The 23107-nt window shown below is 45.3% G+C and overlaps 1 protein-coding gene across 1 annotated transcript in view; it reads right to left on the bottom strand.

Moving 5' to 3' along the window:
* TEAD4 (TEA domain transcription factor 4) overlaps positions 1-23107 on the bottom strand; it is a 479147-nt gene that overhangs the window by 134691 nt on the left and 321349 nt on the right. The gene's annotated exons all lie outside the window — the stretch shown is intronic.

Below are 23107 nucleotides of genomic sequence, written 5' to 3'. Positions count from 1 at the left end.
TATATAAAATATATGTATTTATTCTAAACACATCCCTCTAGTCTCTTTATGAGGCTATAGGCAAAAGTACATACAGTAAACGTATTTAGCACACAGTAAATTAGCACAATATATGTTGAGCCCTAGGGGCATAACTAACCATATTAAAAAGAAAGTGGTAAAAGAACCATGACTTACATAGATACAAGGCCTGGAGCCTTTAGAACTGCAGGGACCTCCCAAGGTAGTGACACATGGGACCCACGGGGACGCGTGCAGTGTCTAAACACAGCCGCAAATCACCATTAACTTCTATGGGGAAAGTCGCGGTTGGAAAATTACAGATTAAGGACACTTGGAAGAGGACTTGGAGCAACCCCCTTTAGAACTAGGCAGTTCTAGAGTCAATACCCAGAGAAGCACCGGAGTACTCGAGTTACCTCACCCAGGGAAGCTGGGTGCATAGTTGTCTTTTGATGTCGGGTTTTGTCGTCGTTTTCAATGGCGAGCTGCTGCAATATGCTGCTGGCGATCAAGTCAAAAGTGTCCGGATGGATCCAAGGGTGGAACGGAGATCCGAAGAACCTGAAAGCAGAGGGAACAGAGTCTGGGTCACTAGCCAGTGACCAGGAAGGCGATGAGCCGATGCGCACCGATGTCGGGTGCTTTCAGATGAAGATTGTGAAGCTTGACTCTTCAACTACGAGGACCAGGAGGCGTCGACGATGATCAGGAGCTGGATTCGAGCTGTCCCACAAAGGATGTCGAGTGTTGCGGTGTCGGTATTCGGATTGGATCCAACAAGCCTTGGCAACAGCAACCCACAAAGAAAGCAAAGATTGGCTTTGGTGCAGACCAGCAAGGTCTGAGGGACTCACCACTCGGGGGGGAGTCAGGGCACGTCTAGAGCAACCAGAAAAGCCCAAGAAACAGAAGAGTTACCTTCGTGGGGACCCACCAGTCGACGGACCAGGGATCGCAAAGGAGCCTCAAGCGGAAATGCTAGATGCGGGCCCACGGAACACTCGTGCAGTGTAGTCTCACAATCCTCAGTGCAGATGGTGCTCGAGGCTTGGACTAAAAGTAGCCCAATGCAAAACTTCAGAAAAGCTCGGTAAGTTGATGCACTAGCAAATGTGCACAGTGTCTAGGAGTTCCGGTTCCACGTCACTCGTGAGGGCTGTGGTTCTCAGCTTTGCTGGGATCTCGTGTCGGCCTCTGAGAAGTCTGGAAGTCTGTGTCCTGAGTCACAAATCCTTCAGGATCTGGCAGGAACCTTGGAAATGCAGACGGGCAAGATGCTTTTTGGTGCCTGTTTGAACAGAGGAGTCACTCCTTGACCCCAAGGGAGATTCTTCCATCTTCTAGTCGAAATAGAATGTCGAAGTTTCAGGATATATGTTGCAGAGTTTTGTCCAGGGTAATCTGAAGTCCTAAGGACTGGGTTCCTTTACTTATACTAAGTTTTAGGGGTTGGACTTACTCTAGGGACCCACCTATGGGAGGGTCTGGGAAGAGGGGTGGTTACACCCATTTCCTTTGTCCAGTTCGCGCCAGAGCAGGGCTGAGTGTCCCTGCAACCGGTTTGAACTGAGGAATGCACAGGGACACCAAGTGTGCCCCCTGCACTGTCTGAAAAGCATTCTATGAATGCACCCACCCAGCCCCAATACACTAAAGCCTGTCTGGGAGGTGGTTACTCCTCCCTGTGACAGGAAACCTATTGTCCAGGCCTCCCCCTGCCGGAGTTTCATCCAGCAGCAGGAGGTCAGACTCGTGTCTGTGGCTGCAGCATTAATTTTGTGATGCTGGGGCTCTTTTAAACTATTCTCGGTTAAGTTAGTGTGTACATGTGTTCTCCCTCTAGAAGGGTGGAATTCTACCCCGCCGCCAGGACTGGCGGAGGGGTAGGATTCCAAAGTGTTTGAACCAAACACAATATGTTTCCATGCAGCCATTCCAAAGTTAGTATTTACCATGGGGTTATAATGCACTTAAGAGTATTTGGTCTGGCTGCATCACAGAACAGCCTCAGAGAATAGATTCCAAAAGCTGCAGAGGGGTCCTGCTCATGCATGGGCACCCTCTCGCACAAAACCAGGCACTCTGTTTTTAGGATTGATAAGGCCTGCCGTAGGAGTGACTTATTGGTTTATGTGTGTCAGTGATTAAAGGTAGATATAGGTAACCTATATCTTAGTAAGGGGTGCATGCACCACCTTACCCAGGCTGCAGTAGCAGACTTGTGGTGCCATTTTGGAAGGCTTCCCAGGGGTGGCATAATACAGCCCCTGGTATTTATTTATTTATTTATCTATTCATTTATTTATTTGTGCGTTTTTATTTAGCGTGGACTTTACCCGAAGGTGTCAGAGCGCTTCACAATAGGAACAGAACTGATACATGAGAACATTACAAGTGAACAAATTACAAAAGCAAACGCTAAGTTACATGAGGCAAAAGTGACAAACGTGAGCAAACAAATACAAGAGGTAGCAAACGGTGCATTACAGGAGGAAAAAGTGACATGGGTGCAGGTTACAAAAGCGTATAAGGGATACCTATGCCCTTAGTACCTAAGGTACCATATACTAGGGACTCACAAGGGTAACCCAGTAACCAATCTGGAGTGTACCTAAAGTACATGCAATCAATTTAGAGAGGAATCAGCTAGGCTGGGGTCCTGGTTAGCAGGGCCCCAGCCAGACTAAAGTTGAAAAACAGTGAAACACCAACAAAAAGTGGGGGTAACCATAGTAAGAAGATCCTACTCTCCTACAGTAAGGTGTTCTATTTTAAGAAGTCCTCATTGGAAAGTAACACATTAAACCCTCTACAATCCTCTAATGACAAAAACTCCTGGCAGTCTGAAATTTTATATTCCCTAAAGATTTCATTCTTCAGAAAAGCAATTTATTGAAATGACTTATGACTGGGCCTTTTTGACAAAATAAGCAAATTGAGAAAACATTGTAACTCAATCCCTGATTAGGCATTGCATATAACAAACAGTTATTAAAAAAGGAAGGGAGAGTGTATCATTCAATCGGGATATAGTATCCAAAAGAGCTACATAATAGAAGAGCCAAGGATGTGGCAAAGCTAACCCACCATACTTTTCTCAAGTTTCATGTAATACAGTTTCATACAGGCATGGTAATTGTCTGATAAAATTTCGAATCAGTACATCAGCTTCCACAAAACACTCCATTATGTCTTTAATAGGTGCATTGGAGAGTAAAACAAATAGGCAAAGGTAGAATAGACATTCTTACCAGTGCTAATTTACTGATAATAGACAGAAAAAATGACTAGCATCTATTAAACACATTTTGAGCTTTCACCAACGTTGTTGTATTATTTAATTTAAATAAAATAGGCATTGTTTGACATAACTCGAATTTCCAGGCATCTAATGGAGGAGATGAGATTATAGCTAAGACAAAACAGCGAGATCAGCAATGGAGGCATTAAATAAAAGAATCTCTGATTTCTCTTGGTTGATTTCATTTCCCAAAATCAAATTAAGCTCCAACGTTTTATATATTGGATTTTTCTTCCTTCAAATCTACAACCAGATTGTCCACATATAATATCAGTTTTGATAAGCCAAAGACTGGTAGATAGATATTACTATCATCGTGAATGGCAATTGCCAAAGGCTCAATAAATAAAGCAAATAGAATTGGGGGCATTGGGCATCCTTAGCGGCAGTGGCGCAACAAGGTTGGGGCGGGGTGGTGGTCAGCAGCAAGAGTTTTGGGAGCGGCGACCAATCCCATGCCCCGCGCCGCTCTTACCTGCAGCCATCGCAGTAATCACCAGCATGCCCCCCCTCTCTTATGTGCGGCCACCGCCAGTGGCAAACGCAGGGACTTCCTCTGGCGGCACAAGGGCTAGCTACCCCACTGCTTGGCGGGTGCCACAAATTATAGTACTATTACTTGCCACAGATTAATTAATATTAAAGCAAAAGGTCACCATCTTTCGCTCTTTGACTATTTTAAGTGAATAGGCGGTGACCTGTCTGCGCAATGCGGCCTTGAAAGTATCAACAACTATGAAAAGGAGGGAAGACCCTAAATTGGCATGAAAAAAAAACTGTTATAAAAATTATAAAGGATGAAATCCACTCAAACTAAAAATAGGGATTTATTAAAGAAATTAAGTAAAACTCCATACAAATAACAGGATGGTCTGAGAAGCTTTTTAATGATATTGATTCTCCCCTAATCTCGAACGATTCAGAAATCCCACCAAAAAATCAAGGTGAGTGTACTGCTTGTAAGAGGGAATATGTGTGCCATGGAGCTATTAACCCAAAAACTGTTTTAAGAGTTGAAATTAATGCTACTGTCTTAGTTGAAGATTTAGTTTTTGTTTCTTGCTCCTTACTGAGGCAACTAACTCAGGGGCTTGAATAAAATTAAAGTCACTTCCCATAATAACTGCAGCATGGAAATAGACTGCCAAATAAATACTTACACTTGGTGTTCAATAGGGCCATACTAACGAACAAATTTCTAAATTCTCACAGCCATCTTCCAAAGGAAGTCTACAATGTCACACTTCAGTGAACACTCTATAAAATAGCCACCCCTATAGGCAATGATAGCAGATGCAAAATAAGCACGCAAACCCCACTGAGGCGTAGATATTCTTGGACTGTGGATTTCAAGTGAGTTTCCTGTAGAAACAATACATCAGGACCTAGGGTATTAATCAAGTTTAAAGGAAGCCTGATACCTCAGTTTATTATTATTCCTGTTGACGTTACACAATACAATTTTAACCAACCCTATCAGTTGGTGACCTTACAGAAAATATTTGATCAAGAGATTATTTTCATGAAAATAAGGATTTTACACACACACTACATTCTAATACTGACAACCCCATGTAATCTCCACCATACCTCCTTTTCATCGCTTTCCCCACCCCCATCCATGCAACTGAAAAAATTGCATCCTAGATGTGAGAAGTTGGCATGGTATATGCTGTCCACTAATTAAAGTGGGCACCATGCACCAGTCCAAACATTCCTTATGATATATGAGGTCATAGATAACCTTTAGAAGGCTATCCTAGTAGTAGCTGTGGAGAGCAGCCTTCAGGCTTAATCTTGAAGGAATTCTGTGCAGCTTGTTTTAACAGAATATCACCTCATGAATTAATTACATGAAAAGAGAACCACACAGTAGTTATATAAAAATATGTATTTATTAATATAACTCTCAAGTACCCTCCACTCGAGGATCGAACACAAAGCACACAATACGATATCAATAGAACAGTTGTAAGTAGCACCATACACATTGGACTCCAGGGGGAGACCAAACCATATACTAAAATAGTGGCATAACAACCACGAAGACAAGGTCTGGAGCACGTAGAATCATTGGGACCCAAAGTGAGTAGACAGGGACCCCATGGAGGTCGGGTACAATGTGCTGACACGACCACGGGCACCGTACAATTCTTTGGGGAAGTCGAGGTTGCAATTTTACAGTTTAAGGACCCTTCTAGGAGGACTTTGAGGAAACGTGTCAGAACTTAAGAGCTTGGGGAGCCACCCCACCCATGGATACCGAAGTACCAGAGTTACCTATCACAGAGGAGCCGGGTGCATAGTGGAGTTGGGAACCGCTGTCATTCTCTATGGAAGGCTTCAAAGAATTGTTGCTGCCATGAAGGTGAAAAGGGTCCGGTGGAATACAAGGATGGATTCTTTAAGAAAGGAACCTGAAAGCAGAGGGGACAGAAACTGGGTCACTTCAGAGTGACCAGGAGCTTGGGAGACGAATGCCCACCGATGTCAGGTACGCAGAAAGGAATGCTTGACTCTGAAGCCACAAGGACTAGGAGACGATGATGAGGAGCCAGATACAAGCTGTCCCACGAAGGATGTCGAGTGCTGAGGGGTCGGTGTCTGGCTGGAGCACCAACAAGCCTTGGCAAAAGCAACCCACGCAGGAAGGTCAAGCAGGTTACGGTGCGGACCAGCAAGGTCCAGGAGATTCACCAAGCAATGGGGAGTCAGGGCATATCTGGAGCAACCAGAAAAGCCCAACAGAATTTAAGATGACCCTCAGGAGGACCCACATGCCGAATGACCAGGAGTCACGAGGGCACCTCGAGCAAGATCACAAAGTACCAGCCCACGGAGCACTTGGTGCAAGGAGGCTGGAGTTCTTTGGTAGAAATACTGTTCAGGTTCTGTATGGAGGAAGGGCACAGACAAAGCTTTAGACAGAGAGGGAGACAAAGGCGGGCCCAGTCGAAGTCCGGAGTGTCTAGACGGTCGAAGGTCAGTCGTTTCTTCTTGTAGAAACTGGTCCACATAAAAAAGTAAAGAGAAACAGTCATATAAGCCCTTTTGTACCCAAGGAAGAGGGTTGGACAGATTCAGGGGATCTTCTTTGGGGAGGGTCAGGACAGAGGGGAGGTTACTCCCATATCCTTTGTCCAGTTTTGCACCAGAGCAGGAGCCAACGGCTCCCAGAATTGGTTTGAGCTGGACTATGCACAGGGACACCATATGTGGCCCAGGTGCAGACTTTCAGGCACTCTCAGAGTGCACCCACCCGGCCCCAATACACTAAATCCTGTCCGGGAGGTGGTCACACCTCCCTGTGACAGGTTGCCTATTGCGCTGCCTTCCTCTGCTTGAGCTTGGCTCAGCAGCAGGAGGGCAGAAATGTGTCTATGGTCAGCAGCATCCATTTTGTGCTGACGGGGTCGAGAAGGCTGGCACCGGATAGACCAATGACCCCACGAAGCTCACTTCAGAAGGGTGAAATCATAGTGTGGAGGTCTGATTCCAAGGTGTTTGATACCAAACACAACATGTTTCTATGCAGCCGTGTTTGAGATAGCATTTACCACAAGGTTATAATGCACCTCTACCTATATGTCTGGCTGAGTCACAGACAACCTGGGAGCATGGTCACCGAGGGCTGCAGGGGGGCTCTGCTCATGCAAGGGTACCCTCTCAAGTGAAACCCAGCATCCTGCCTTCAGGATTGTTAAGGCCTGCTATAGGAGTGACTTATAAGTTTTATGTGTAGTGGCCATAGATATAGTGAACCTATATCTAAAGAAAGTGGTGCACGCACCAGCTTACACAGGTTGCAGTAGCAGACCTGTAGTTCCATTTTGCATGGCCTCTCATGGGTGTCATAATACATGCTTCAGCCCATGCGAGGTCTCTGGGGTACCTATTCTATGGGTACATGGGTACCATATACTAGGGACTCGTAGGGGTACCCCAGAATCCAATCTGGAGTGTACCATAGTACATGTATAACACTTTAAAGGAGAAAGCAGATAGACTAGGGTCCTGATTAGCAGGATCCCAGTCAAAAAAATTCAAAAACATTGTGACAACATACAAAAAGGGGGGATAGCCATAAGAAGCAGATCCTACTTCCCTACACTAGAGGTCTGTCAATGGGAGGGTGTGTACCCCCACAGCCAAAATCTCAATTTACCCATACCCCCTTAGCCACAGTCTGCATCTCAATCTATACACAAAATAATTATAATACCACCACAAGTTCACTACAGTGCCAGAAAAGCAGACTCCAGCTACCTGATCTTTAATTGTTTGTGGTTATTTTAACAGAAATCAGGGGCTGGAAGATAACAACTACAAGGCCAATTGAGCAGTATTGACCAAAAACATTTCCTATTGCGTGGAAACTGAATTAATTACAACAAAGAGTTATTGATCTTGAGGGTTAAAGCCATCTTTTTTAGAAGTACTCTTTAAAATTTGAGTGAGAAATCACAGAATTAAAAGAAAAACAAGATGAAATGGAAAATCATTCTTGCTGTTCTAATCTTAGGTTTGTGGGCATCTTAGGATTGTGGGCATTCTCAAAGAGTCTGAGAATGAATCTGAAATGAGCCATTTCCTGGAGAGTTTTATTCTAAAATATATTCTACTCAACAAGACTTCTGACTTTATAATTATGAGGGCTCACCGAATCCCTGGACAGATTCAAACCCCACACCCACTCTATGTTTTCCTCATACAATCTTTGTTAACTTTTTTGACTTTCATCTTCATGAATCAATATTATCTAAGGCAATGCAGCAGAAATCCTTTGGTTTCATGACTAATTTCAAGTTTTGAGTGTTCTCAGATATGCCTTTTGCATCTGCCCAAAGGAGGAAAGACAAAAGACTTTAGAAACATATTAGACTCTTTCAAAGCAGCTGACGGGGTTGAGAAGGCAGTTGAAGTTGAAAGTTCCACAGAAGAGAAAATGTCAGTTGTTTCCTGGACTGAGGCGGCCTTAGGACTTTTTGAATGTGACACAAAAGAAACCTGCCGGGTTGCCAAGTGGGTGATTATTTCCATGCTTGGGCTTTTATTGATTAAAGGAAGTTTGAATATTTTTCTGTGGTGAAAAACTGATTAACTTAAATTGAATGAAAGCCATTAACGCGTCGACTTGTACTATCTCACTCTCTTGGTTGAATCAAGCTGCATACTGGCATTAATTGTGTAGCGTCCAATATAAAACTTTTGCATCTGACTTCAAAGTAGCATTTGTGTTCAGAATGCAAAGTAAAAAATAAGCACAAAATAAATTGGAAAGGTTAATTTTACTGCCTCATTTTTAAATTTGGAATGTTTTAACTTTTACATTGGCTGATGTGTGAGCTGGGAATTTACTGGGGGGCTTGTTTTATTAATTTAGTATTTTTCCTGAACCCATTAAAAACACGACTGGGGAATTCATTTGGGGCATTATTTTTCTATTTTAAGACTCACATTAGCTCTCCTGAGCTCGGAGTGTGTCATACTCCGTTTTCCTTCTGCACTTGCACTTTCCTGAGAGCAGGTGCAGTCTCAGCGGCCACTTTGTTGTGCCATTCGACTTCTACGGCCAGCGCTCTAGTCTCTGCACTCCACCCTTAGGTAACACTATATAATGGCCTCCACTTGGACGTGCAGCAGACGCGGGCAGCGGGCGTGCCTAAGGCAAGCGCGTCTGCGCCCGTCCGCCCAGAGTCAGCACCCAAGTCCAGTCATGCTGCCCGAGTTGGACCTCTTGCTGATAATCCATTGCAGTTATCCGGTGAGTTCCTGAAGTCTCTTTGGCCTCCCCGGTGTTCCTCACAGGAAGGCTTCTCTCTGTTCCCTCAGTTGGATTCTGTGTGTGGGTTTACTTTGATGTCCGCCAGGCCCCCTGGCAATCTGCACAAAGGAGCTGTAAAGGCTGTGCGTATTAATGCTGCCCTTATTAACGCAAGATCTTTAAGGAAGCACAATATGTATGTTTTTGATCTGCTCATTGATAATTCTTTGGATTTGCTGTTTGTCACTGAGACGTGGTTGGACGCTGCTTCCAATCCTATTATAGAGTTGGCGACACCCGCTGGCTACAAGCTCTATCGCGTAGATCGCCCAGCTGGAAGAGGGGGCGGTCTGGCTATTTCGTATAAGGAGGGGTGGTTGCTGCATGGTGAGGCCTCCGTCGTATGGGATGAGTGTGAAGCGTTGGACTTTAGAATACAGTTCTCGCCTCACTTCACTCTAAGGGGCTCCCTTATTTATCGTCCTCCCGGTCCTTCTGAGGTTTTTCTTAAATCATGTGAAGATGCGGTGGCAGAGTGAGCTTTACGCTTTTCTCGCTATCTGGTTTTGTGAGATGTTAATCTTCATCTTGACCAACCTGACACAGGAGATGTAGCCGATTTTCTTAGTTCTCTTCATTTGGCTCATCTCTCACAACAGGTCTCCCATCCTACACATCAGGGGGGCCATATTTTAGACTCCGTTTGCTCTAACTTTCCAATACAGGTGGCCAAGCCTTTGCCCGTGTCCTGGTCAGCTCACTTTCTCATTTGTTTCTCATGGGAAATTACCCAGCCTGCTAGGCAGACTCACTGTCATCGGCAACCAACCTTTAGTAAAAATAGACCCTACCCAGTTTTCCAACACTTTGGCCGCATGGCGGTCCACTCTCCAGGAAGATCTTGAAGGGAACCTGTCCAATTTCACTGACTGGATCTCTGCCTCTGTGTCAGCTCTTTCTGCACCTTGCCGGCCTAAGCTGGCCAGAGATTCCCCTTCTAAGCCTTGGTTTTCTTCATAATTGAAAGCCTTGAAACATGAGTGCAAAGTTTTGGAACTGGCATGGCGCTCTACTGATTATGGCCTTCCAACAAAAATCTTACTTAGAGCAAAACAAAAAAAGCTATTTTCGCACTATAGCAGCCGCAAAAAATTGCTATTTCTCTCTACGCATCGATCAGGCCAACAATAATTCTAAAGAAATATTTTCCATCGTGCAAAGTTTTATGGCTCCTAGCGCCCAAGCTCGAATTGCACCAGTCTCAGTGACTTGGTGCAACACTCTTGCGAAATTCTTTCTGGATAAGATCTGTTCAATTCAAGCCAGCTTTACTTCATGTAGTACAGATCCCACGGTTTCCTTGACTGGCTGGCCGGCTGACATTCCTATTAATACTATGTCAACTTTTGAGCCTATTGAGCCATCCGGCTCGCTCAAAATTCTCAAATCTCTGAAGTCAGGCTCTCCGACTAATCCCTGTGGTGCTAGACTTTTGAACGCAGTTGCGGATACGATCAACCCTGAAGCCAATATAATTGTTAATATGTCTCTGCTGTTAGGTCGTGTTCCAGCTTCTTGGAAGCAGGCTCAAATTCTCCCCCTCCTTAAGAAGCCGTCCCTTGACCCTATGATACTGGGAAACTATTGCCCTATATCACTGCTTCAAGCCTGGCCGAGGTTTGTGAAAACGTCGTGACCAAGCAACTGACCAACTTTGTATAGGTATCAGGTCTATTACATCCGGCTCAATCAGGATTTCGTGCCTCGTTTAATACGGAGTCTGCCTTGCTGGAGGTGACAGAAGCAATTTACGGGTGTCTGGATTCCGGCAGAAGAGCAGCATTGGTTATGCTTGACTTGTCAGTGGCATTCGACACTGTACCGCACGCTTTGCTTCTGGAACGCCTTTCGGAGATTGGGATTTCCTGCTCTGTCTGGCGTTGGGTAAAATCATTTCTGGAAGACCGCTCTCAGCAGATTTGGCTCCCTCCTTGTGCCTCGGCTCCTCAGCAGGTAGCTACTGGTGTGCCACAAGGATCATCCTTTAGCCCCCTTCTTTTTAACATCTATGTTACTCTGCTGATTTATTTAGGGGAGCCACTAGGGGCTAAGGCAGTGGTTCCCAAACTTTTTTGACCCGTGGCTCCCTTGACCTAATTGGCAGTTGGCGGTGGCTCCCCACCATTTTTTTACCGGTGGGCGGGAGTGGGGGTGTAAGCACGACCTCGGGAGTACTTCCTGTCAGCTTTCTAAAGTAATTGGGATGCAATGAAGGTATTATAATCATATTTGTAACAAAATAAAAAGATAACAGTGGCAGGCTTGTGGCAGGTTTCTTCTAGCTCACGACCAAAAAGGCATCTTTGGAATTTGTGAGCATCCTTTGGTAAAATGGGCTTCGCTGTTTTTTGCCTGTGACTAACTCCCGCTGTTTCCCGACCAAATCTGCTTAAAGAATCTAACCCGGCTGTCGAGACCCTCCCGCCTGTCTCCCGCAGCCCAGTTGCTCATTCACGATCTAGAGCAGGGCCGCCGAGCGGAGCGTGGCGAGGGGCTGCCTACAACTCCCGGCAGCCCTCGAGGTCTCCAGCGTCCAGTGTGACCACCACTGAAGCGTCACTATCCAGCGCCAGGAGGCGCATAAAAGTGACACCTGCGCTGGCAAGCGGGGCTTCGCTGTTTTTGCCTGTGACTAACTCCCGCTGTTTCCCGACCAAATCTGCTTAAAGAATCTTACCCGGCTGTCGAGACCCTCCCGCCTGTCTCCCGCAGCCCAGTTGCTCATTCACGATCTAGAGCAGGGCCGCCGAGCGGAGCATGGCGAGGGGCTGCCTACAACTTCCGGCAGCCCTCGAGGTCTCCAGCGTCCAGCGTCACCACCACTGAAGCGTCACTATCCAGCGCCAGGAGGCGCATAAAAGTGACACCTGCGCTGGCAAGCGGGGCTTCGCTGTTTTTGCCTGTGACTAACTCCCGCTGTTTCCCGACCAAATCTGCTTAAAGAATCTTACCCGGCTGTCGAGACCCTCCCGCCTGTCTCCCGCAGCCCAGTTGCTCATTCACGATCTAGAGCTGGGCCGCCGAGCGGAGCGTGGCGAGGGGCTGCCTACAACTCCCGGCAGCCCTCGAGTTCTCCAGCGTCCAGCGTCACCACCACTGAAGCGTCGCTATCCAGCGCCAGGAGGCGCATAAAAGTGACACCTGCACCGCCTCGCGGGATGCCGGGCGAAGCCCGGGCCAAGGGCGGGCCCGTTTTAGCCCGTTCCAGGCTGGGCTGGGCCATTTCCCGTGGTTCCTTTTACCAGGCTTTATTTGACCCAACGATCCAGGTATTCTTGTTTAGTCAACACTCGCTACAGTTACTAGATCCAACGTAACCTAACAAGTAGAGTCCTAGATCTAACCATCATGACCCGGGAGACTAGAAGCAAGACGGCCATGTCTAACGCTTTGCCCACCGGCCCTATTGACCGTTTCATCACGAGAACTAACAAAGTCATCAATCAAAGTATATCCCTACTAGAGCGAAGGGTGTCACAAGACCTCGCAAGAGCCAGAAGGTCGTCACTGGGCCCCTTAGCCTTGGCCCGATCCCCGCCCATATCTCCCTTAGATATACCAGTACTAATTCAACCATCGCAATCAGATCCAAATGTTCCAGTAGAAGTTCATTCAATTCCGAAATCTGTTGATCTTTCTATTACGAATCTATCACTAGACCTAGACTCCTTAGGTAATCTAGAAAATACACCAGATCTTCAGTTACTACAATCTCAAGATCCAGACACATGCTCTCAGCACATGGGGGTGAAGGAGGGAGCGGTCCCTAAGCAGAAAAAAGATAAGAAAAAAGATAAGAAAAAAGAAAATCCCAGAAACTCCAAAGCTGTCACAATTAACAAAGAAAGATCTGACCCCCAAAGAGCACAGGGTGTTTTAAACGACCCGACTATACAATCTATCAACCTTACAGATCTTCCTGTAAATTTAACTATTCCAACCACAGCTAATGCGGGGGAGCCCTGCAGCTTATGCAGTACAAATACCCAGCTTTTGGCAAGTTTCAGGGAAATCCTAAAGCACCATCTCCAACCCCTAGAACGTAGTATAATGACTATCGAAAAACTACTTGCAAAATTGACCCAAAAACCACCTAGTCACCACAGTGTGGGTCAATTGAATAAGAATATAGGGGATAGTAAGGGAACTTCCACAAGTTCTAGCGCTAAAGGTGGCCAAAAAGCCAGTGAACCCAAACCCCTAAAGATGACAATACCCCAAACTACTCAATTAAATGCCAAGAAGCTTCTCACCCCGGTTCCCCCAACTCCTGGAAGTGGGACCGCAGATAAGACCTCGAGTATTATTTCCACCCAGTTAGCACGGGAAACATCCATTACAACGAAACTTTTACAACGCACTACCATTACGACGCAACTTTTACAACGCAAACCATTACAACGCATAGCGCTGGGGGGCGCTCTAGGATTGGGAATGTATTTAATATACTATCCAACACCTTCCCTACTATCCACGGGGACTGGAGTTGGAATAGTAAATTAAATAAATCACTATCCAGCGCCTAAAAGCATTATGCGTTGTAATGGTATGCGATGTAAAAACCGCGTTGTAAAGGCATGCGATGTAAAAGTATGCGTTGTAACGTCATACATCCAACAGCACCTCTGCAATCTGTCCCAACTCAGCCTACTCCTGACAAGGGTCCCGTTCAGCCACTAACCCAGAGACCGATCCCACCCTTAATACCCCGGTACCCTACGTTTAACGCACCAGGTGACGGGAAAAGGGGGATTAAGTCTAGGCGCCCGATCCATCTTCCACGTGAAGCGTCCCCCTTCACCGTCATTCTCATGGGGGTCCCGGAGCTTCCGGAAATTACAAAAGAACCATTCTGGTCCCTTCAAAACAAGGTTCTACAGTGGCTTAACACTCATAGGCCAACTCAATCCGCACATACCAGCAGAATCTCTACTGTGCGTAGAGTTTCGTGGATAGGCCCGGAACCCAAAAGTATACAGGGAGATTGTATTATAGTTAACTGTGAAGATACGGCCACCGTCGACTATATCTGCCAGCTCTAGCCAAGAGCGGGGGGATTGACGCCTATCATCTCTCCTTTTTTTACCCTCCGAAATATAGCAACCAATACTCAATGGCTCCAAATTGAGAGCACCCCCTAGAGAGGCCTTGGGATTACGAGGCTTCTTGGCTTACTGAGAGAAATAGCAGTAGAGACTGGCAACCTCGACCTTGGCATCCCAGTAGTAAACAGGCCTCTTTGGGGGGATGGCAAGGATTTCCGACCAGAAACAGATACGACTGCCTAGAAACGGTCGACTGACCGTCAACCACTTCACATCGTAATAACCAGCCCCAGAGGACATTTAGCTCTCTACCAACTCCAAAGAGAGTTTTCGTGATTTTATCGACAAATACCAACCTGCCACTTTCGTCACCTACCCGTGGCCACCCCTCTTTATCCTTTCCACTTCTCTGTGTCCCCACAGGACACTTTGGGGACGATTTTGAAACTTACCTTGGCCAAATGTCCCCAGTGATCGAGGGATCTAAACCTCCCTCCCCAACTGAGATCCGGATTAGTCCTCTTGAAATGACTATGACCAATAACGCAACAATAGCTGCTCCACACAGCCTAGCACGTGCCTCCCTTCCATCTAACGTGACGACTCTATCCGTCCTATTTTGGAACATTGCTGGTCTACGTTCCAAGATCAACTTGCAATTGTGGGCGGATATGATTAATGAGAACCACATCCTATGCCTCCAGGAGACTTGGCTAACTGTCCCCGTCCATTTGGCGGGTTATAAAACATTCTTTATACCAGCAACACAGGGTCCTTTCGGAAGACCTAAGGGTGGTCTAGCAGTCTATGTAACAAATACTGTCCCCCTTACAAAAATTACCAGCTTAAAAGAAGAGGTTTGCTATCAAATCCTAAGTATCCATGCCGATAATAGATGCATCTACCTCCTGGTAAACCTATATAACAATCTCTTACCTTCTGAGTGTGCGCAGATAATAAATGAAGTCACCATCTTTTTAAGGTCACAGCTGAATAAACCATCGTCTCTCCCTGCTTACATCATCTGGGGAGGCGACTTTAACATCCCTCTATGCTCTAATTATAGAAATGGGATCTGTGGACTGTCTGATGAGACCGACTGTCCTCTGGCCCATTTTGCACATAGTTCCAACGGAAATTCCATGAACGAGAGCCTTTTTACGCTAGAGCTGGAATATGCAAATAAGTTAGTCCACCCACAAGTTGACTTTTCCCCAACATTTCACGGTAGGGGTTTGTCAAGCACAATAGATTTTATCCTTTGCTCTCAGAACCTAAGGGGCCAATTGACAAAAATTTCCACCGGATCAGACAGCTGTAGTGACCATTTCCCTAACAGAATTTTAATTCAATTAAAATCTGTATCACTACACTTAAATGTCAGAAGCCTTCTAACACAAGAGTCGTTAAAAATGGACAAACTGAATGGTTTCTCAGTGAAATGGGCAAAAATAGATCCCGACGCTGTAACAGAGAAAGTCCTCAAAAAAGCCATCCTTTCTGTCAACAACTGTCTAGATCCTGGTTCATCGCCCCAAACAGTGCTGGACAGCTTTGGCAGGATTTTGGGAATCATAAAAGAGGAATTAACGCGCTCCATCGCACGAAAACCATCGGCCGAGGGCTGGTTTAACCCTGGGTGCCGGAAAGCACTTTCAAATCTCAAGGCAGCTCGACAGACCACCCCGAGAAACCCCCAGGTGATAGCAAAATTAAGAAAACTTTATAAGGCCGAAAGGTCAAAACGAACTAAAGACATCAAAGCAAATTTATGGTTACAACTTCATGACAGCTGTCGATCAAGGGATAGTGGACACTTCTGGCGAGTTGTAAAATCCCCCTTCTTGTCAAACCCGTCGTCATCTCAACATCTCGACGTCGCAGTAACCGCAGAAGAATGGGTCGCCCCCTTTTCGAGAATCTTTGGTGGTCCCCAAATAACCCCGACAGAGGGAAGCTCCACCACAGTTTTAGCAGCGGCCCCAAAGATCTTCCCATTAAATATCCGCTTTGAGCACGGGGAGGTGGTCAGGGCCCTAAAAATGTCAAAACCAGGTAAGGCCCCCGGCCCAGATGGGGTGCCGGTGGATATCTTCACACATAACATGGAGCTCTGGTCCCCACTTCTCACCCAGGTTTTGACTGCGGTAACAACTTCGGGCCTTATTGACTCTTGGTCCTCATCCATCCTTCTACCTATTTTTAAAAAGGGCGACCGAAATGACCCGGTTTGCTACAGACCCATCTCCCTCCTGGACTCCCTGGGTAAGGTAGCGGGACGTTTGCTGTTGTAACGTCTCCAGGAGTGGGCAGCAACAAATTCCATCTTAACCGACCTTCAATACGGGTTCCAGGCAGGTCTTGGGACCGTAGAGCAGGCCCTGAACCTCGCTCTCCTGATCGGGAAATACGTGAACGCAAAAAAGGGTCGTTTATTTCTCGTATATGTCGACCTCAGTGCAGCGTTCGACTGTGTACAGCATGCGAAACTCTGGTCTTTGCTCGGGGAAATGGGTGTCGATCCTGCTCTTACAGCATTCTTGCGCGAGCTTTATTCAGACGCTACAGCAAGAGTCAGGTACGGATCAGCGGAGAACTCACCGCCCCCTTTCAAATTACAAAAGGAGTTAGACAGGGCTGTGTACTGGCTCCCTTCCTGTTCAACTTGTACACCAACGGACTCGAGGCAGCCATGCTAGAAGGGAGCCAGGACCTTCCGCAAATTAATCATCGTCCCATACCAACACTGTTATACGCGGTCGACTCTGTCATCTTCGCCAGGACGTTGACCCAACTTCAAGTACAGCTCAACAAGTAAGTAAAGTAAAGTCCACATTTGTAAAGCGCACAATCACCCGTTAGGGTCTCTAGGCGCTGGGGGCCGTCGGGAAGATTAAGCGAGCTATTGCCCAGAGTCACATGGTGCTGGGCTAACCTGCCGCCGGAGCCGGGGATCGAACCGTGGTCCCCAGATTCCAGCGTCAGTCGCCCTGGCCGCGGCGCCACACCTCTTCTGCTCTTATATGGACTCTCTCGGCCTCAAGGTTAACATAAAAAAGACATTTGTAATGCACCTTGGCCCCAAAATAAAAAGACCTAAACCCATCTTTGTTGACAAGATCAAGCTTGAAAGAACTCGCGTCTATCCCTATCTGGGCATCCTGGTGGACGATTCCTTGAGTTGGAGACAGGCAGTGGCAAGCAAAAAACTGCTCTTCTTAAGAGCCACCGCAGCCTTAATATCCTTTTCAAGGAAACTGGGGAAACCGGCTCCCCCGGAATTACTCACCATATATTACGCCAAGTGCCACAGTGTGGCAACGTATGGCGCAGGGGTCTGGGGCTATGGACCGATCAGTCCACTCCAAATGATTGAGAATGACTTTGCTAAATACCTATTGGCCCTACCACGCAGTGCCCCAACCTATGCCTCGTTAGCTGAACTAGGCATGGATTATATCACGGACACCATTCGATGCCAACCCATGCTATTGTGGCACCGTATATGGACCAAAGAGGAGTGCCATTTAACGCGCTCCTTAATCTTGGATTGTATAGCTCTTGACAACTGGGAAAATATACCCTGGCTAGTATACATTAGGAACTTCAGCCGGGACATGGTCCGCACTAACTTTTTCAACGACCCCCCGAGCATGACCGACATATCGAGGAAAGAACTCAAAAAGCTATGTTTGTCACATTTAAGAGATCTTCGATGCTCGGTGGAACTGGTAAAACCCACAAACTCTCAAATCATTGCTGTACAGACCCACGTGGGCATTCAACCATATCTGACCTTCCTTTTGAATAACTTTGAAAAGTATCTTCTTACAAGGTTTCGTTTCAATTCTTTTTTCTGGCTTGTAACCTTTCCAAATGTACATAACTGGTCCCCCATCATTATTCCCTGTCCCTGTGACAATGTTTCTCCCCAATCAACCATACACATTTTTTTTTTCTGTAAATGTTATTCTTTTCCCAGGAAGGTTTGGATTTTGCCTTTATTAAGACTAATAGGCCTAAGAACCTGTCGCCCAGCATACCTATCTTTGCAATGTCTGAACCCCAGTTTTACAGCGAAGAATGTAGCTAATTTTTTAAAAGCCTGTATCAAATATCGACGTAACCACGAGTAATTTTTTTTCTTTCCAGCTTACGTCCCTTGAGCTTCTATCTTTTTTTATTTTACATTTTGTCTATAATATGATAGATCTGCTCCTAAAATGTATTTTTTTAACAATGCATAATTTTAATGTTTTTATTTGTACTTTTTATGGTTGCAATAACATGTGGCAATCGAATAAAAGTTTATGAAATGAAATGTATCCCAGAGTAGGGAGAATGTTAATGTGATAGATCCCTGGCTCCGAGTGACCACTGACTGTGACACCTGTACTACTGGAATTAAGATGTTTTTTTCTCTTTTTCACCTTGTGTCACCCCTAATTAGCAAGCCATAAATCTAATGCACTGGACCACCAGAGCGTCCACGTACACTCTCCAGCCTGCAGCCATGTCCTTGAAGTAGGCCCGACGATGGGACATTGTTTACATCTTTCAGAACTCTTATATATGATTAGTTTCATTTTCAGTGTGTAAATTCAGTAAAGTTTCCTTTTTAACAGACATGATACTAGCCTTTGTATCCACACCCCCTTTCTTCAGGTGCAGTCATTTTCAGAGATTGAGGCGCCTATAAGCTCGTCTGGTCCCACCTGAGTAAAATGAGTTAAGGGGGTGTGTATGAGGCAGCTCTGCTGACAGTTTGCACTTGGAGCTGAATCAGAAGGGGCCACTCTCCTTTCATTATTTATTTATTTAAAACCTACAGACTCCTATTGCACCCAGGCCTAAAAGTTGAGGTGTTGAAGCCTGACAACTTCCCCCAGTTAAAGATGTAAAACAACACCCATTACAAACTCCTCAGGACACCTGATGATAGAGGTAGAGGTGAGCTGACAGATTTTGGTTGTCAAACAGAATTCAAAGGCTCAAACAACACAACCATGAAATGAAACAACTTGAAGGGACCGACAGTCTCAGATGCAACATATTGAGAGTATGGAAAGGATTTATTAGCATAGAAATAGAAGAGAGACATGTCTTTCAAGTTGAATTTACATTCACCATCAAGAAATTTCGGACTATGTAAAAGGATAATAAAAGCACCATGATGCCGTGGATGTCATTTAGGGGTCACCAGGAGCCACAACTGCGAGCCCTGTCTTGCCCTTTGCATCCCCTGCCACTGCCTTTGCGAACCCTGGCCCCTCGCAAATTCAGTGCCTGAAATACAGAAGCAGCTCACCCTAATGGACGTGGTTTGGAGCTCAATTTTCATTGTTATCTGTCAAAACGTTTATTACACAAATAGTTAATTACAGTGCCGGTGAAACCCTCCTTCCTTTGTTTGTAACAATTTGTTAACAATTGTTGTTAATTACTTACAGTAACAATAATGATCGTGATACGAGTATAAAACGGAGGTTGTGCGAAGATCGGCATGACATTTGATTAATAATTGTACTGTAAAAAGGCGGGCTCCACGGAGTGAGTGTTAAAGTTTAACTCGTGCTCGCAGGACATATGGGCACATTTAATGTTGGGATTTGCACTGCTGGCAGTTGTTGCGGTGAGGATGTCACTGAGGGCTGCACTGGGCAGCTGTTCAATAAACTTCACTTTCCTACAACGTGAGCGCGGCGCCCCTGGCACCTCATAATGGCGCACCGGGGTGCCGCGGCGCACAGTTTGGGAACCACGGGGCTAAGGTGATGGCCTACGCTGATGATGCCCAGCTCCTGTTTTCCTGGGGAAGGGAAGAGGATTCAGTTCTTGCAGCCTAACACTGTCTTTCCTCTGTCTTCGGGTGGCTTCCTCAGGCACAGTTAAAATGCAACAAAAAGAAATCAGAGGTTCTTTTGTATGGTGTTTTTCCTTCTAACTTTCAAGAGAGACTATGGCCCCCTCGTTCCCCCATGCCTAATGCCATGGGCATTGCTGCAAAAAATCTGGGGGTCTGGTTTAATGACAATCTGACGTTCTCTACCCAGGTCAAAAAGCTGCCAGGGACCTGCTTTGGTACACTGAAAGCCTTGAGGAAGTTCTTGCCTCTTCTTCCTAGACCTACCAAAGAAACGGTTGTCCGTGCTTTGATTTTGTCTCGGTTGGATTATGCCAATGCGCTCTATGCGGGCATCTCTGGCTACCTCCTGAACAAATTGCAGGTCATACAGAACTCGGCTGCTATACTCCTGCTGGGTATATCTCGCAGATGTAGTGTACTTGCCCACTTGCGTTCTCTGCATTGGCTACCAGTGGAGGTGCGAATAAAATTCAAAACCCTGGTTCTTGCCCAGAGGGCCTTATATGGCCAGGGTCCTTCCTACCTCCAGAAGAGGGTTGTTTTCTACAATCCTATGAGAAAGTTGCGGTCATCCTCTCAGCTCCTGATGCAGATCCCTAGATTCAAACGCCAGAGGCTAGGTAGGAGTTCTGTTGTGCGCAAAGCAGCTTTGGCCTGGAATGCTCTCCCCTGAATTTACGCAGTACTCAAGACTCAGTGATCTTCAAAAAAAAGTTAAAAACTCTCCTCTTTGTTAGTGGATCCTTTTCCTGAGCGCGCCGGGACACTCTTCGGAGTATCTGTGCGCGATATATAAATGGATTTAACATAACATAAATAAGAATATAGATGTCTATTTTCTATATGTTTCTGGCCTGTTTGGTCAAATCTCATCAAAAACCATGGCATACATCGATCGTTCCTTGAATATGGTAAAAGAAATTGTATTTGGGTTATTGAATGGTTCCACAATTGAAATACTTACAAAGAATACTGCTGCAACTTGCGGAACTACGTAGGAGCACTTTTTTTGAAAAAAATGTATAGTGCAGTGTTTGGGGGAGTGGGGATGGTGATGCAAAAAATACCTAGCTAGTGAGTGATTAATTTATTGCTGCTCCTAGTTGCTATGGATAAAAATGGGTTAATAGTAGGGAGGAAGTGTAACTGTTATGTGTATACTTGCCCTAGTATTTGGTCAAATACTAGGGAAAGAGCACGTAGTTCCGCAAGTTGCAGCACGCCCCAGACAGTAGCTGTCTGGGATGGCCTCAATGATGAAGCATGTCACCTAGGGGCAACCATTGGTGAGTGAGGGGACTCAAGAAGAGAATTTTCTCTTTTTTGTTTTGGGGTGTTGTTTCGCACATTTAGCGGAAGCCCTTTCCTTTGGTTAGGTTCTCTGATCTGTCATTTACAGATTTGTTAATAACTAGAAATAAATAACTCACCTCCTGCCTAAATGACTCCAGACGTACCTGTGTAGAGCCTGTGCGCTCTAACTACAGTGTTTAACTTTTGTTAATACGATGATAATCTGGCATGGATACAGCCATCTTGAACATAGTTGAAGGTCTATCATATGAGTCTTCATAATCATTACAAAGCTGTTGATTGAGGAAGCCAAATCCCCTCAATCTGTAACAAAATTAAAAAACTCAAAAAAAGTACAGGCCCTCAATACAGCAAGCTAAAGTCCTGTACATTCAAAAGCAAGTATCCTCCTTACCCAAAGCAGCAAGATCTCTTTTCTATCACATACAAAACTTGTCCAGTGCTAAAACTGACCCTCAGTTGAATCCTTTAGGAGATATTTGTGATTGCTTCGTGAATCACTTCACTGATAAAATTCTCAATAATAGAAGCAACTTGGACATAAATTCTCCTCCTTCACATCTTTCTCTGGCATGCTCACAAATTTAGAAAAATCCCCCCCACATGACCTTCAAACTATTATCAGAAAATAGAGACCCACAGACTATTTTCAAGACATCACACCTGCCAGAATCATCAAGGACAACTTCTCTCTATTTTTCAAATTATGGCATTACTTAATCAATGCCTCACTACAGTTCCATTCCCACTGAAAACGAGTCAGATATCTGATATACTCAAAAAGCTTATCTTCAATTTTCCAACCTATCTTAATTCTGTTCAGTTTCAGAATTTCCTTGGTCAAGCAAAGCTGCTGAAAATGTTGCAGCAGAACAACTCATCTCTTACATTGACAAGAATCAACTCCTACACAAACATCACCAGGTTTTAGAATGGGTTACAGTATTGAAATGGGCACCGTGAAAATCTTCTTTGATGTCCATCACATTTAGGAGAATGGTAACTCATGCCTAACGGTCTAACTGATTCTTTGCTGCCTATGACGTTATTCGCATATTCAATTGATGGATAAAATGGAACATCACATGGGCATCAGAGCAAATGTCCGAGAGTGGTTCTGCTTCTTATTCTCAGGATTTCATCTTCTGGTATGAAATTGGAGTCTGCATTTATACAATGACCATATCTTCTTCCACCAGTTCTCCTTAACATCTACATAGTGCCACTTGCCATAATAAAAAGGCACCTGAGCGCACTAAGATGACACTCAGATGTACCTAAAAACAACTATTCACAACATCAAATATCCTAAGATGATATCTTTGCAGGCTCCAGTCTGGCATGAAGGATAACTTATTTCTTCTTAACCCGGCAATAAATGAGTTCCTTATATCCTGGTCCTTGAAAACACTTTTAGTGCTATTTTTTTTAGCGCAAAATGCATACTTGGGTCCATATTGGATCTTTGTGCTAAGAAAATAGCACTAAATGCTGAGTTATGCTACTTGCGTAATCGCCTGTATTTTTGCTGTAATTTTAGGTAATTCCGCTACAGACAATTACATGAGTTACCCCCACCCCTAACATTACTAAGCTTGCCAAAGCTGAAAACTACAATTTTCATATGTTAAAGAAACAAAGACATTTAATCCCCCTGATCAACTGAAGTCAGCTGTAAATGCTCAACATTGTATATCGAAAAACCCTTACTGGCTGGAACCCACATTCACACTTGATATCAACAAATCTGGCTC

The sequence above is a fragment of the Lissotriton helveticus genome, chromosome 1_1, assembly GCF_964261635.1.
Source record: "Lissotriton helveticus chromosome 1_1, aLisHel1.1, whole genome shotgun sequence".
In the NCBI taxonomy this organism is placed as follows: domain Eukaryota; kingdom Metazoa; phylum Chordata; class Amphibia; order Caudata; family Salamandridae; genus Lissotriton; species Lissotriton helveticus.
Note: the sequence above shows the minus strand (reverse complement) of the source record. Positions and strands in the feature narration are given on the sequence as shown.